Below are 17563 nucleotides of genomic sequence, written 5' to 3'. Positions count from 1 at the left end.
CCCGTGTTAAAACAAAAACTTGAAACTGACAAAAGTAACTATACATCTATATTTCTTAGTAATCAGACTTTTTATGGAATTTTGGAACAGAATAATTAAGCAATATCACACAAGAGGGAGTGCTGTTGTACTGAATATCAGCACGGCTGTGATTCTCTTCGGTACTCGGCCAACGGCCTCATACCTACGACCGAATCCCAGCCGTAGTACAACAGCACTCAACTCCTGAGAGATATTGCTTTTATCCAACAGTTCTACAAGCACCAATCATTAGTTAACAATAATAATTAACAACATATTATGATCAGATTTCTTTGGTTCATTAATGATTTATTTGGCTCCGCCAACACAAATAGATCCGCAACTGGACTGAACTGTTGCCAAGCAACACAAACACATTAGCATTACATTAGGTTCCCTTGGTCCTCTTCTGGCGACCATTCTTAATTCAACTCCAATGTTATTCCTGGAAACATGTTCATATTTGCTGTGCAAAGTTAGCTGCAATCTAAGCTACAAAAAGATTGTTAATAACATTAACGGTTATGAGAACACCCGTAAAGCGGAGCGATACGTGGATAGTTAAAAGACCCAGTGCTGTTATACTCTATATCAGCACTGGAATGCCTCTTGTCCAATCAAATTACTTGGTCGGAACTGACTTGGATAATTTGTAATAATCTTCATCTTCTGCCTCAACTTCTTGTAGTAGAGCTTCTTGGCCTCTTGTGGCACAAAGAACTGCAGCATTTCTTGGAGAGTGCGTTCAGATTCCATATATAAATAGTTAAAAAAAAAAAAAAAAAAGGTATCCAGGACCATGTACCCGCTGAGCTACAGCCTTGACAACCTGATAGTGCTTAATTTCATAATGCATTTGATGGTGTTGCCTTTGATTCACGAATTCTCCATTCAGCCCACTGCACGCATTCTCCTTCATCTTCTGCAAGACACAAATGCAAACATAAGAAATGAATGAGAGAAATCATAACACTTAGATTTATCTGCCAGTTTACGTCTACCCGCCTGTCCAAACAACAGTGGCGGTTGTCATATTAAATCTAGGCACTAAGGCCACATACAGCTGATGCTCATGAAGTAAGGCAGATAAGAAACTGATAACTACTGATTTCTCCTTTCCTGGCACAGTCCTTAACATATGTAATGAGGCTAAAAACGTATAACATTACATAACTGACGACCAGTCTAATGACCGTGAAATTTGCAGGCAGTATCGTATGATGTATGCACAAGCTAATATGCTTATCAGAAAATTTGGTATGTGTTCATCTTCTGTGAAAATAACACTTGCTGCTTCTTGCTACAAAAGAAGCGGCATTCAATTATGGTATGAGGCTACAACTCAAAGTGCCTAGATGGAGTAGCGCAAGCCTTCCGTTTGTGAATGTTGATGTGCCAACTTGTCCTGCTGTTCTCAGAAACCTTATGTATAGATGTATGTGTAGACTAACTGTGTCTTGCAACAAGGGATAATGGACCACGTTAGACTATCAAAAGTTAATACACGTTCTAGATGATAATGCGGCCCCAAAGCGGAGGGCCGATCCAATGTGTTGGGGGCGCCCTCTGGAGGCGCCCTTAATTAATTAAAATATACGAAACAAGCGAAATTAAACCAAACATGTTCCCAAATGGAACGGAGAAGGGAGGGGGCGGGGGATTAAAGTTAGGGCGCACTGAAACCCTCACCGTAGTACGCAGGACAATGCGACAAAGCCATCTATCCCACTCTATAGAAAATATTGAGATATATATCGTATATCGCCAGTCAGCCAAAAAATATCGGGATATCATATTTTGCCCATATCGTGCAGCCCTAATCTGAATACAGACGTCGCAAAACCTCTACATCCAGCTCTCCAACAAGAAGTTGACAACGAAGACCTTACGGATTGCACAAGCAGGCGATTTGTTCACTGATGCATTTCCAATGCAAAAACCCTGACAACCAATTGGAATACAGACGCTGCAAACCCTCTCCATCCAGCTCTCCGGGAAGCAGTTGACAACAACGGAGACCCTACAGATAACACAAGCCTGTGATTTTTTCACTTGCTCCAAATTAAACGGTAAGGGAACTCATTTCAGACAAAGCATCTTTGCACTTTTGTTTTTTTCAAAGGTATCTGATGGGTTTGCACAAATAGGAAGTAGGCTAATTATATTTGAGGTTATCTGGCACAACATTGTATTGGTTATTGTTGGTGGCATCATTCCATTTTTTTTTTTACAAGCAGTCGCAATTGCAAGAACTAAAATATTACTGACTGGCTATGCAAACTGCAGCTTACTGATGTTTCATGAATGGTCTTAGTGAGTTAATATTTCTTTTTATGGAGTTTCTACAGAATTTGCCTGTTAAGAGTAACCTTTGCCCTTAAGAATTCAATACACGTCAACACAAAATAACCTTGTTGTCCTGGAGATGTTTTGAACAGGCATGCCAGTTTCAAGGCCCTCGTCAGGACTCGAGTGTGAGACACTGCTTCAGAGACTAAAAGGGAAAGTTGCAAGAGTAAAAGAAAAACATCAGTTACACCAAATATGTCAAACCACTTGGGTGTCTTTACCACAGTACACATAATCATGTCTTTTCTTTTCTCTCTTACTACAGGCTTTTTACAATGTATAATGTACTGCACAACTAAATTGCCCAAACAAGTTCTAGCTTTTGTGAGGGAAAATATCCTTGAAATGACGGGTACATGAATTGATCCTGGCAAAAACATAAAAATGGCACCCAAGCAAAATGCACAAATAAGGTAAAACGAACATTAACCTTGACGTTCCAGTTTCTGGGGAGCCTCGAGCGCCAGGTTCAAGAGCAGTTGACTGCTCGAGCTATACACTGCTCCTGAACCAGGCGCACGAGCCTCCCCAGGGAAGATGCTCATCTTCCGTTGATGTAGTTGGCAACTACGGTCGTACTGACATTTACAGCAAAGCTATTAATTATTTCATATTATATACAACTCTTGGTAAGTAGAATAACACGAATAGCGATCATGTTTGACTGTCGGTCTGTTAGCAACTTTAGTTCGACCATATTCGTTCATAGATGACTAACTAGATATACTAACTAACGTTAGCTTTATCATCAATGACATTCAGCTAAACTCTGTGCCAAATTGCTTATGGCTACTGCTATGCCAGGATAAGTTATTGCGGTTATCACAGCTGTGTATATTTACTTCACATTAACGTAGTCTATGTTTATATTAGACTACGTTCATATATGAGTAACATTAAGAAACAACATTGCTCATATAGCCAACTTAAAATGTAAAATTGCCAAAGAATAGCAGCTAAATATCCGTTATATCAGAGACATCTATTGCGCTCGAGACATCGTTTGATTTGATTATCAAAGTTCATGACAGGTTCTAGAAGGACATTGATAAAATATTAACGATTTCATGTTTACAAAATTGCTTGTTTGCTGTACTACAAGTAATGGCATTTTTATACCAATAATACTATGAAGGTCATCCATTATATTCGTTTTAGTCCCATTTCCCAAGAAATAACATCACGGTCACGCGCTGCGTCCCTGACTAGCAGCTGAATCCCGCGAAACCGTCGCGGGGAAATCCAAATCATTAAAAATGATCAATTTACTACGGGAAATCGACCCGTGGACATGTCGGCCCAGCTACACATTGTACCATAATACTAAATAAAACCAAATATTAATGACCCCCTTCACCCAAGCCTCCACAAGGGCAAGAAAAAAATCGAATATATGCAGTAGGGGAGAGCCGGGTCGATTGAAACACGGGACGATTGAAACACAGCGATTTACTCGAAAACCACGCAAGGCTTTCACGTCCAAAATTCGTCACCACGTTCAGCAAGCAAGACTGACCAACCCCGGGAAATTTCGTGTAATGACGTCACGCCGTTCAGATGTTATCCCGCAAACTTGTTTTCGAGAGCTGTAAGTAAAATCCTTCCTGCGGTAGTTTTTTTGTGATAAATAGTTGTATTTTTTGTTTCATGCCATAATAATATGACTATACAACAGATGAATTAGTACTTAAACCTGTGATAAAGTGTGCAATGTCACAGTTTTGAAGTTTAGAGGTAAAAAAGGTTTAAGTGTCAGTAGTCGCTGTCGGAACTATTGAAACACCTGTTTCAAACGTCCCGCACATCACCATGCGTAATTGCGCACACATTGCACGATCAATACCTGTATAAATTACAGAATTAATAAATGTTTTGCAATGATTAACTACTGCTTTGAATTAATAACATATTTTTAATGAACAAAACGTGTTTATCACATGCATCAACAGTTTACTGAGAGAAGGGGAGGGCAGAGGGCAGTGAAGCCATTCATATTGGGCTCACCCCTAATGAGGTCAGTGTTGTGAAAAGGGCTACATACATTTTTGGACAGGCACACATGTATGCTATGCACATAGTTTAATTAATAAATATGAACAAATAACATAAACATAAACACACAAATGTACATCAACTGTTTACGACCCCGTGCATTTCAGCTGCCCATTCCCTGCATCCTGGTCGAGGAAGGACTGGATCACCTCCTTCATGGAGCGCAGTAGCAGCTTCCCCCTTCGGCGTCCAGAGGCCACTAGCCAACAACGGTTGTCCAGCTTCTATCAAAACAATGTCAACTTGTTCTACCAAAATTGAAAGACGGTGCTGGACCGGCACCAGTTCCAGGCCAAGGATATTTGGAACATTAATGAAACCGGTATTTAATATGAACTTTATTAATATAAAACACAACTATAAACACATAACTACATTTATAAAAATAAACTATGCTCACAACCATATAAATATGAAAAAAACGATATACACTTAACTAGTAGAAACGATGCTAACAACTATATACATATCAAAACAACTATATACACATAACTACAGGTCCTTCTCAAAAAATTAGCATATTGTGATAAAGTTCATTATTTTCCATAATGTAATGATAAAAATTAAACTTTCATATATTTTAGATTCATTGCACACCAACTGAAATATTTCAGGTCTTTTATTGTTTTAATACTGATGATTTTGGCATACAGCTCATGAAAACCCAAAATTCCTATCTCAAAAAATTGGCATATTTCATCCGACCAATAAAAGAAAAGTGTTTTTAATACAAAAAAAGTCAACCTTGAAATAATTATGTTCAGTTATGCACTCAATACTTGGTCGGGAATCCTTTTGCAGAAATGACTGCTTCAATGCGGCGTGGCATGGAGGCAATCATCCTGTGGCACTGCTGAGGTCTTATGGAGGCCCAGGATGCTTCGATAGCGGCCTTAAGCTCATCCAGAGTGTTGGGTCTTGCGTCTCTCAACTTTCTCTTCACAATATCCCACAGATTCTCTATGGGGTTCAGGTCAGGAGAGTTGGCAGGCCAATTGAGCACAGTAATACCATGGTCAGTAAACCATTTACCAGTGGTTTTGGCACTGTGAGCAGGTGCCAGGTCGTGCTGAAAAATGAAATCTTCATCTCCATAAAGCTTTTCAGCAGATGGAAGCATGAAGTGCTCCAAAATCTCCTGGTAGCTAGCTGCATTGACCCTGCCCTTGATAAAACACAGTGGACCAACACCAGCAGCTGACATGGCACCCCAGACCATCACTGACTGTGGGTATTTGACACTGGACTTCAGGCATTTTGGCATTTCCTTCTCCCCAGTCTTCCTCCAGACTCTGGCACCTTGATTTCCGAATGACATGCAAAATTTGCTTTCATCCGAAAAAAGTACTTTGGACCACTGAGCAACAGTCCAGTGCTGCTTCTCTGTAGCCCAGGTCAGGCGCTTCTGCCGCTGTTTCTGATTCAAAAGTGGCTTGACCTGGGGAATGCGGCACCTGTAGCCCATTTCCTGCACACGCCTGTGCACGGTGGCTCTGGATGTTTCTACTCCAGACTCAGTCCACTGCTTCCGCAGGTCCCCCAAGGTCTGGAATCGGCCCTTCTCCACAATCTTCCTCAGGGTCCGGTCACCTCTTCTCGTCGTGCAGCGTTTTCTGCCACACTTTTTCCTTCCCACAGACTTCCCACTGAGGTGCCTTGATACGGCACTCTGGGAACAGCCTATTCGTTCAGAAATTTCTTTGTGTCTTACCCTCTTGCTTGAGGGTGTCAATGATGGCCTTCTGGACAGCAGTCAGGTCGGCAGTCTTACCCATGATTGCGGTTTTGAGTAATGAACCAGGCTGGGAGTTTTTAAAAGCCTCAGGAATCTTTTGCAGGTGTTTAGAGTTAATTCGTTGATTCAGATGATTAGGTTAATAGCTCGTTTAGAGAACCTTTTCATGATATGCTAATTTTTTGAGATAGGAATTTTGGGTTTTCATGAGCTGTATGCCAAAATCATCAGTATTAAAACAATAAAAGACCTGAAATATTTCAGTTGGTGTGCAATGAATCTAAAATATCTGAAAGTTAAATTTTTATCATTACATTATGGAAAAGAATGAACTTTATCACAATATGCTAATTTTTTGAGAAGGACCTGTATATATATATACACAACTATGCTCACACAACTATTTACAGGGGTCACCACTGTCCAGGTGCGCCCAGATGGGGCAGAAGCAGGTCAGGTCAGTGACCTCAGCGGAGTCACACCCGTGTCCGAGGAGTCGAAGCTGCTCCGCCTGCTGGACAATCACCCGTCCCACCTGTCAATTGCAGCAATCGATTACTGCAGAGCCAACGGCATAGTGCTGCTGTCATTCCCTCCCCACTGCACCCGCAGGTTGCAGCCAATGGACATTAGTGTCTTCGGCCCCCTAAAGGGGTACGTAAACAGTGCGGCGGACAGGTGGATGAGGAGCCACCAAGGGATCAACATCTCGATATATGATGTGCCCTCCATCATTGCTGAAGCCTTACCAGAGGCTGCAACAGTGAAGAACATCACCTCCGGGTTCTCAAGTTCAGGGATCTGGCCTTTTAAACCCTCCGCGTTTGAGGGAAATGACTTCACCGGATCCCATTCCACAGACCGTCCTCCTCCCAAGGCTTCAGGTGACGAGGTCAGCGCTTCTCCAGGTGCCACTTCAGGTAGGAACAGTTCATCAGAAGCAACAGAGTTCATAATACATAAGTAAATAGTCCCATAAGTCAAAGTTCATAAAAAAAGTCTATAGGTTAGTGGATGGCAGAGAAGCTGCTAGACCACCAGGCTACAACTCTCCCATCAGGGAATTTAACAAGGATCAGGAGGGTGGGAATATAAACATTTATTTATTTAAAAGTGTATTTTTTAAATGTGTCCTTTGGCAGGCATGGATGTACCTGGACGAGTTGCCGGGCCTGACGAAGCTGTCTGGCCTGAGGAAGATGCCCTCGAATTCTGCCTGGACATCGTCCTGTCTTACCCTAAGGCCGGGCCTAGAAAGATTACAAAGAGAAAAGGGAGAAAGAGGCATTTGGAGTTACTCTTGCATCTCATATCTTGTCTGGCCTTCCTTTGTCTACAGTCATGTAGACCTACCACATTTAAAGTAATTCAATTAGCATTAAAATGCACATTTTATGTTTTCAGGACAACTGCTATACTTACGACCCGAACTCTGAAGCAGCGTCATCCCACCAAGCAGCCTCCCTCCTCTCGGGCTCCCAAGAAGAGGCTCTTCTCGCCCGCTCCTGATGCCGCCCCCCTTGCTGGAGTCACCCCTGGTGCCACCTCAGCTGCTCCTCCCACCATCACCTGGCCCGCTGATGGAGTCACCCCCACCTTGGGTCCAGTGTGATCGCATGAGGCTTGCACCGACGGGAGTACACACTACCTGTGTCACCTGTGTGACAAAGAATACAAATATTTAGCCTACTATACTGTCCATGTGTCTTCACTAGTTTGCAGTGGAAATACTGTAAATGTAGGCCTACAGCACAATTCACTTAACATTATAGACTGATTAACTAACTAACTATTAGGCCTGGGTTAGGCTATGAGTGGGAGCTGGGCTATTACATATTTTGCTGGGTAGGCCTACTTTTTGTCCATGATTGTAACGCATCCAAAATAACAACGGCTACATTAAATTATGACAATAATAATTTAATTTAGTGGACATGCACACTTAAAAACTGCTGGGTATAAGCTATAGGCTAGCCTACTACACCCTTGCTCTTGGTCATGACACATGGCATGCCGATTTATTTTTTTCTCCAGCCATTACCATCAATCAGCTAGAGTGCAATCTTCATCAAAGTTCTGCTTATTATATGATTTCAACATAATGTTCATGTCAATGTGCAGACTATTACACAATATTTATCAGATAAAATAAGTTTAGCCACTTACCTGTCCACAGAGACTCCGGATGCTTCTGTGCGCCGGGCTGTGCGTGTTGAAAAGAAATTAACCCCGTGCGGCGCTTGGATAAATTTCCGCTGTAAAAGGTCTCGTGATATCCTGTTGACCTGGTCGTTTTTGTTTAAAATAAATAAAAGGATGTTCAACTGTGTATCCTTAAACATGACTTAGGACAGGGAAATAAGTAAATTGAATGCAAATTTAGTCGTCCAAAAGAAGAAAGGTGAGTTTTAATCGAAATGTGCATCTTGACAATTGCGCACGGGCCAAAAATATATTTTGACCTATTTATATTATGCGGAATTATGTGAAATTTTAGCAATGAAGAGTACACTAGTATGTTGTCTGGTATGTTGCATAAAAACAAGAGTAAGGGCAATAGATTATTTTTAAAATATGCTGTTTCATGCGTCCCGCATGCGTGTTTCAAACGTCCCGACTAGGCGGGGCGTTTGAAACAAATGTCAACATACGTTCAAAGTTAAAAAAAAACAGCTCGATCATCCAACATATGTATTAAATTTCACTTGCAACTAAGAGAACACACCTGTGAGTTGTTGATCACATGTTAAAATTATTTGTATACGTAACGTCATCTTTGAAAAAGACGTTTAACTGAAAAGTGTTTCAATCGACCCGGCTCTCCCCTAACGCGCTCACACTAACTAGACTTCTTTATATAACTTAACTGCGTGCTGAATCCAACGTATCGTAATATTATTTCCTGAAAGAAAGGACAGCACTGTTGCATTCAAAACTTTTAATCGCCAACAACGGACGTTTCCCTTTTTCAGCGTGTAATGTCCGTGAAGAAGCCAAAACACGCTGAAGGGCGCGCGGCCCGAAACGTCCGTTGTTGGCGATTCAAAGTTTCGAAAGCAACCGAGTGCTGTCCTTGCTTTCATGAAACCATAATGCTCAACAACTCCATTTCTAAATTACGCTTAATTTGGAAACAATTCTGCTGCTTACCTTGCTATGCCACATGTAAATCCCTTGGCTGTCGGGTGCAGCCTGCTGGCAACGACGACTAATGTGCACACTGCACAGAAGTGCGCCCCCTCATTACAAATGCATTGAACCGGAACTGAAATCACACGCAGCCTCTATTTTTTTAACCAATCTGATCACAGTTGATTTACTAGTACGCCAGGTGTGGCCATAATAAGAATGCATATGCTTTTTCAACTTGAAGGGACTTTCAAATGATTACATATCTAAAAACGACATGTTATTAAATGTTAACATTCAAATACACATTCACACAGAATGCACGGTTTTAATCCCGTCAGATAAGCACACTGCAAGCCATCTCATAAATAGTATATCTTAGTTTATTACAGCTGCCTGTAGGACCTTCTACACTTCAAAGTGAATGTATTTGTATATTTATCCTGAAATAGGTCCTTAATAGGCTATACATTATTAGAAGGGGGATTCTTCACTTGCATGTGAAAGGGTTAAATGCAACTATTCATTGTTGTCACACTATGCCATCAAAACTAACTTTTTTTCTTCTTCATTTGCATATTTATGGGACACTGAAGAAGACCATTCAAAGCTCACGGCAGAAAAGGTATCAAACTTGCATTTCATAATTGTATCCGATACACACAGAGATGGCCTCTTATTGGAGTAAAGGAGGCGAGTCTTGTCCAACGCAAGGGAGACAGAGAACGAGATTTTGCAGCAATTACATTTAAGTACAGTTAATCAGGCTGAAAATGCCCCCCCTAGCTTACCAGATCTAGCACTGTGTGGGACAACTTCAGAATTCTCGAACAGTCCTTGCCAAAACACTGCAGACAGTGATGCCAGTGAAAGAGAGGATTTTAGTGGGTTATCCAGCTCTGATGAAAGTGAGCCTGAGGAAATGAGTTTACAAGCTAAACTAAAGCAATGGGCATCAACTTTTGGCATTACTCTTGTTGCAGTTACCGCTCTTCTATCAATATTGAGAGTACACCACTCTGAGCTGCCTAAAGATGCCAGGACACTTCTTGGCACACAAAAGAAAATAGCTGTGCATGCATTAGGTGGTGGTGAATATCACCATTTTGGATTGGCTAAGGGAATTTTATCAAAATTGAATTCAATCCATTTGCCTAGCTGCCTTCAGACAATTCGGTTACAATTCAACATCGACGGTTTACCCATTTTTAAGAGTTCAAAAGTTCAGTTTTGGCCAATTCTTGCGATGCTTTGATTTTCCAGACCAAGACCATTATGTTGCCATCCCTCTTCTTCACCAATCCTAATTCCTTGTCTTCTGCAATCCAAAAAATAAAAAAAATAAAAAAATTGTTATTGAACTTTTTCTTTATATAAAATACACCAGTCCTAAAATCGAATTAATGAATGAAAAAAAAAAAAATCAGAGTACGTCTTCACCCAAGTTAAGCTGGTGGATGCAGTTCTCTCACCACTTATGACAGTGATTCAATTTTCAATTAAATTTTAATTGTATAGCCCTTAATCACCATTACTGTCTCAAAGGGCTTAACAGGCCAAATATTTCTGAGACTGTGATCAACTGTGATCACTGTTGATCTTGCAACATACACACTATGTTATATATAACAACAATGACTGATATATAGGCCAAATATATTTCTAAGGCTTATTTTTCACACTCAAAACAGCAATTTTTTATTTTCTTTCATTCACCTCATTGACAGATGGCACAGGTGTGGAAGGTCGTCGAATTCAAAGATAGGAGCACTACCATAGTGCCAAGCAGCTGGTTGGAGGAGGCAGGGGAGTCATGGAATTGTTTCTGGCCTCCTAGTTCTTACGATCATAACCGCCTCCAGAAGGCAGTCGCGCACCACCTTCCTCCAGGTGCAGCGTGGGACGTGCACGGTGACGTGAGGGTCTTGGTTAGCTGTGGTAAGGAAAAATGCTGCTTATGAAAACGTTTCTATAAGATTCAACTTGCTAAATTTCACTAATGCATGCCATTCACTTTCAGCAACATATGTTAAGGCAAAGGACTACCTGAAAAAGTCCTTACTGTGTTTAACATCAGACATACAGTCAGAGGCTGAAGACCCTATCAGAAGGGAAAAAAAGGTAAAAAACAAAAAATGTTCTCCTCTCCAGAGGTGAATTGGGCCACACATTCCCGCTATCCATCAGACCCTCCCAACCCTCTAAGCCCCTTCCTTGGATAAACGACTCCCTTCAATCGATGCGCTCTAACCTCATGGGCTGCTGAGAGAGAATGGCATAAAACTAACAACCAGCACAATCAGATTTAACACAATACCAGTAACTATTATCATCTTTTGCTTACCATGTCACAGCAGCGAAAAATTCTTGTTACATTGACAAGATTCACAATACAACTGACACCTGGAAACTGTTCTCTACTTTCAAATATCTACTAAACCTTTCCCCTCTTGCTACAAACCTCACAGCAGAACCTTATGCTTCATTCTTTACTGACAAAGTGGCTGCTAATAGCAGGCAGTTCTCTGAACCATCCACAGGCAACTTATCATCCCTCACTACCTTCGAAGCTCCTGAAAACTCAGCTCTTCCTAGAATGACTCTTGTCCTAACACTTTTTAACTTTCAATGCACTCTCTTCCATCTTTCTATTGCACTTAAACTTCAGACAGTGTTCGGGTGACTAGTGGCACTTTTTGGCACTCTTAGCAAGGTTTTAAATAGTGTTGTAGCTTAAATGTTAGTCCTCTTGTTGTAAATCGCTTCAGCTCAAAGCATCTGCTAAATGCATAAATGTATATGTTCTCTGTTAATATTTCTGGTGTTACCCACTGACTGCCATGACTGTCCTTGATTTGTTCCAAAGGCCAAACTCACACTACCTGCAGGAGCCAGCTGGAAGAGTCCAGACCACTAGGGGCCCGCCGCAACACTTTTTTGAAGGTGCAGACCTTTAGAGTTAAACTGAACAGCAATGAAACATTTTAGAAATTAAAATATAAATATTTCAGAAACGGCTGTTTGACTGCCCATTTTGTCTGAAATTAAACTGGCACTTACTATGCTTCAAGGTGTGGACACTGATGACGAGGCACCACCCCCCCCAAGGAAAACAGCACGACAATCTGTAGATGTAGGGCCAGGTAGGTAAAAATATGTTGTATGTGTTTACTGGTTAATGCCAGTACAAATGGTACTTTGAAGCACCATTTGAAACACCATGTTTAACACATATGTTAGAAATACCATTTGGCTCTCATATTCAGTTTTGAAGTGTTTCATTTTTTTCAGACATCAATAGTGAGTGGTTATTTGGGCCATCGACCACCCAAAGAGTTAATTTTACTTATCAATAATTGTTCCTCATACATAGTTTCCCCCATCTTCCCCGTTGATCATTTCTTCAAACCAACACGTTTTTTTGACACATTTCATTGTTGGTCTGACCGGATGAAGGACTACCCAACTGCATACAAAGCCATTCCTCTTGTGCAGTACACACACACACACACACACACACACACACACACACACACACACACACACACACACACACACACACACACACACACACACACACACACACACACCAAACTTCCTCGATATCAGGCTAACTGATGGTTGAACAAGTAAAACTTAAAATATTGTAACTTACACACAATAACATGACATTTTATTTATTTTTTATTCCAGCTCAATCAAATGGCAGCCAGAGACTTGAGCTACTACATCTAGGTAAGTTTTGGCGTCAGTAGAACACCTAATTTCAACATGTATTGATTGAACATGTATTTATATAAATTTCTTACAAGGTAAATCTTACAAACTCTTCCTTAAATACACTACTTTGAAAAAAATATATAATCATTGGCACTTGTCACTAATCAATGACTTTTGAATATAGATACAGTCCAACCAAGCCACCAGCTATTGCATGGTAAGTCGAGGAGACAAACATTCTAACCATTGTTTTCATCATTATCATACACATTATAATTAAGATGAAATGGGAAAGTACACCAAAGTACACCAAACCCCAGAAAACATTTCTAAGATGTAACTTACATGAACAGATATGGGAATATCTAAAGTCGTGGAGCTGCTTTCCAAAGTGCTGGAAGAAAATAAATTGATGAAAGCGGAAATTACCAACCTGGGGAGTGAAGTGAGGGCGCTTAGGAGAGAGATGGTGAGGCCGGTAGCACCAGAAGCTGCCGCTTCGTCCATCAAGCTGCCTCTGAGGACAATGGAGGAGTTTCAATTAGCAGAGGCTGTTATGAGAGAAACCCCCTGCGAAAAACAAAAGATGGTAGGTACAAATCTGCACTACCCAAAAGCTAGTCAAAGTATATGTGTAAATTAATAAAACCATACCTCTTCTTTCCAGCCATCCACTACATCACTCAGTATTTGTAGGAATTATCCTTCAAAACAAAATTAACACATTACTCATTATGTGAAACAGTGAGAAGTTCACCTAACCTAAATTGGTACATATACAGTATCTCACAAAACCCTAGCCATTTTTTCAAATGTTTTAATGTATCTTCTCATGGGATAACTCCATAGACATGAAACTTTGATGTAACTTAAAGAAGTCTGTGTAGAGTTTGTAGATTACGATAGATTTATTGTCACTATGGGCGCAATGGTCATGTTCATAATTAAGTGTACTCAGTTATGTGGCCAGCTGTTTAGTTGTTAATGGATGTGTTTTTAGTCATATTCTGAGGACAATAAATCTATAGTTCTCTACAATACGTATAATGACTAGTTTAAGTTATAATAAAGTTTCATGCCAAGGGTTATCCTATGAAAAGATACAATAAAATATTTGCAAAAATGGGAGGGGTGTAGGCTTATTCACTTTTGGGAGATATTGTAATTATACATGTTATAATTATCAATGTTTCACTTGTTTGTTGGTTTATTATGTCTTGTCAGATCTTAACATTCAGTCTAATTGGAGGGCACACTGCAGAAGAGGCCGTAAGAAGGATGTTGCAGAGTGGCCTAACAAATAACCTGGCGTGTCGCTTCAACTGGGCAGGGAAAGGCTTCAAGGAAGCCTTCAAAAGCACTGTCCTTAGTGATGTACTGTTCGGTATGTTTGTCAAAACTCAGTCACACCACACAAGCATTAGACACATACCACTGATTAAAATAAATGCTTTTAAACCAGCAAGTCGATTTTTTAATATGCACTATGGGTAGTCTTCTGAGCTATGCTTATTTCATGTAAAATCAGAAAAAGTCCATTCATAGGCTACTATGCAATCTCAGTTTTGTGTCCAGATGCAGCAATGCTTTTAACACTGACAATATTCTGCACTGCACTCTTGGACTATCCGTCAGCACCAGAACACTTTAGTTTGACGTTATTTTACTTTTACTATCTAGCTATCTTGCACCTAAAGCCTACATTCACATAAGAATGTAACAACGCGCTACTCCGCTAGCATTGGCTACGAGTGGTATGTCGGGCTACGGGCATACATGCCCGTAGCCACGACGCTGAAGTTGGCATCCGATTCGCAGCATCCGATTCGGCTTGAAAACCACTTAGAATCTTCAAATCGGTCCTGATTGAAAACCACTACACCTATACTCTTCAAATCTGGACTACATTATCACAGTAAAGGCCGATTTATGCTCAGTTACGTAAGCGTAAGCGCAAGCGCAAGAGGCCCTTGCGCGCCCTTGCGCGCCCTTGCGCACCCCTTGCGCGACTTCTCACGTCTTGCGTGCGTCGGGCGATTTTTCTAGACTTGCGTCATTTTTTACGTAAGCTTTTACGCGAGCCGCGCAGCCTGCAAGGCTGTGATTGGTCTGCTTACTACTTCCTGTCTGGAGTATCACATTTCTCTGCCATAGTTCACTGAATGTGTAGAACATGACTGGGAGGCGGTTTATAAACAGCCGACGACGACGCCCACACACAAATACACCATATAGGCTTCACTTAGGTAGTCTTCGACCAATACCATGAAAATCTCCTTTTCATGGTTCAATTTGAGAAACGCTGCCGTAGGAGGAAGGAGGGTGGGTGGTTTGATAGAATGGAACCCGGCCGGCAGGCTCATATACAAAATCATTAACGTGAAGTGAAGTTAACTTTGCTGCCAACACATTATGTCGTTTTAAAATGTAGAGAGATATGCACATTTATACAACCCCAATGATCAACAACTTCATCACCCCTGTTCCTCTGTCTGTTGCCATCATTCACTGTATGGGGAGAACACGGCACATAAACAAACCAACGACTCCCACAGACAAAGACGTCATTCTCGAGGTCGTCTTCAACGAAAAACTTCACTCCACATATTACTCCACCTACTGTTCTGGCGGTAAATTGCTTGGCAACACGCGCAACCTAAAGGGAGCATGAATTGCTTTGAGTAAATTTTGCGCAACAACGTAACACCAACGCTGAAGCATGCAGCCGCCTTAAGGCTATACATTATGTAAAACATAGTTTCAGATTTTTGAAACCTTTACCCTATTTGTGAAAATGCAATGCGGTCTGGACCCCTAAATGAGCCTGTATTGCATTTTCACAAATAGGGTAAAGGTTTCACAAATCTGAAAATATGTTTTACATAATGTATAGCCTCACTGTGATAATTTAGTCCAGATTTGAAGAGTCTAGGTGTAGTGGTTTTTAATCAGGATCAGTTCTAATGCGGTCTGGACCCCTAAAAAGCATTAAAATGAGCCTTTATTGCATTTTCACAAATAGGGTAAAGGCTCACAAATCTGAAACTATGTTTTACATAATGTATAGCCTCACTGTGATCATTTAGTCCAGATTTGAAGAGTCTAGGTGTAGTGGTTTTCAATCAGGACCCGTTCTAATGCAGTCTGGACCCCTCAAAAGCATTAAAATGAGCCTGTATTGCATTTTCACAAATAGAAAAAAGGTTTCACAAATCTGTAACTATGTTTTATATAATGTATAGCCTCACTGTGAAAATTTAGTCCAGATTTGAAGAGTCTAGGTGTAGTGGTTTTCAATCAGGACCGATTTAAAGTGGACCAGCTGCCGAATCGGATGCTGGGAATCGGATGCCAACTTCAGCGTCGTCCCGTAGCCTACCAATTTAACCCTGCATGCATGCATTCTGTAATCAAAGAAGTAACTGGGATGGAGTCGATGTGGTAACCCATAGTGCAGTAAAATGAGACTGCACTCAAAAAAAAAATCATTGGATCAACGTGATTTTATCATGCCACCTAAATTCCACGTAAACAAATCATGTTATGTCAGCGAATCTTAATCATGTTATTTGAACACATTGTACATGTGTAGGTTGAACATAATGTTAATATTTTCATTCAACTAATTTGCATCTTGTTGAATTTATGTTTGTACTTCATTGAACCAACATGATTTTATCATGCCACCTAAACAAATCATGTTATGTCAGCGAACCTTAATCATGTTATTTGAACACATTGTACATGTGTAGGTTGAACATAATGTTAATATTTTCATTAAACTAATTTGCATCTTGTTGAATTTATTTGTTTGTACTTCATTGAACCAACATGATTTTATCATGCCACCTAAACAAATCATATTATGTCAGCGAACCTTAATCATGTTATTTGAACATAATTTTAATATTTAAATTAAACTAATTTGCAGGTTTTTTTTATCAAATCAATTTAAATGTATTATATTATTGGTCAAACAACTTAGTCCAACATAATTTCACCTTGTTGTAGTAGTTCATGTGGGGTTTGTCAGTTTAACTAATGTTGATCTTGCAAGTGTTTCTTTCATTCCTAGTACAAGAATGTATTGTATACGAACAAATGTGCATAATAGATACAAATTCAAATTTTACAATTTTATTCAACATTTGGTCTGAAAAACCGATGTAATGCAGGTGCACACACACACACTCGCAATTTTTTTTACCCAAATGCATGTACACGCAGGTACACACACGCAGGTACGCACACACGCAGACGCAGGCACGCAGACACACACAAAAACGCAGGTACACACACGCAGCTACGCACACGCAGGTACGCACACGCACAAAAAAAACCGCAGGTACACACACGCAGGTACACACGCGCAGGTACGCACACGCAGGCACGCACGCAGACGCAGGCACGCATACGCAGGCACGCAGACGCACACACAAAAAAAAACGCAGGTACACACACGCAGGTACGCACACGCAGGTACGCACACGCAGGCACGCACGCAGACGCAGGCACGCATACGCAGGCATGCAGACACACACACAAAAAAAACGCAGG

General features: G+C 40.8%; 4 long non-coding RNA genes across 4 annotated transcripts; 2 read left to right on the top strand and 2 right to left on the bottom strand.

The window, feature by feature from the left end:
* Positions 1-6549: 6549 nt before the first annotated feature.
* Positions 6550-7407, bottom strand: LOC132469916 (uncharacterized). Its single transcript, XR_009528517.1, has 3 exons — positions 7312-7407; positions 6907-7071; positions 6550-6692 (listed from the first exon to the last, which is right to left on the bottom strand). It is a non-coding gene; the product is annotated as an uncharacterized LOC132469916 (long non-coding RNA).
* Positions 7408-10546: 3139 nt separating this feature from the next.
* On the bottom strand, positions 10547-13525 carry LOC132469911 (uncharacterized). The gene is made up of 6 exons (XR_009528513.1): positions 13440-13525; positions 12347-12411; positions 12169-12250; positions 11333-11387; positions 11003-11219; positions 10547-10604 (listed from the first exon to the last, which is right to left on the bottom strand). It is a non-coding gene; the product is annotated as an uncharacterized LOC132469911 (long non-coding RNA).
* Positions 11084-12444, top strand: LOC132469912 (uncharacterized). The gene is made up of 4 exons (XR_009528514.1): positions 11084-11224; positions 11307-11407; positions 12153-12229; positions 12358-12444. It is a non-coding gene; the product is annotated as an uncharacterized LOC132469912 (long non-coding RNA).
* On the top strand, positions 12967-14369 carry LOC132469907 (uncharacterized). Its single transcript, XR_009528508.1, has 4 exons — positions 12967-13021; positions 13191-13223; positions 13360-13595; positions 14231-14369. It is a non-coding gene; the product is annotated as an uncharacterized LOC132469907 (long non-coding RNA).
* Positions 14370-17563: the final 3194 nt, after the last annotated feature.

This window comes from Gadus macrocephalus, chromosome 12 (genome assembly GCF_031168955.1).
Source record: "Gadus macrocephalus chromosome 12, ASM3116895v1".
NCBI classification, from domain to species: Eukaryota; Metazoa; Chordata; class Actinopteri; order Gadiformes; family Gadidae; genus Gadus; species Gadus macrocephalus.
The sequence above is the reverse complement of the archived record's forward strand: the minus strand, read 5'-3'. Positions and strand labels throughout refer to the sequence as shown.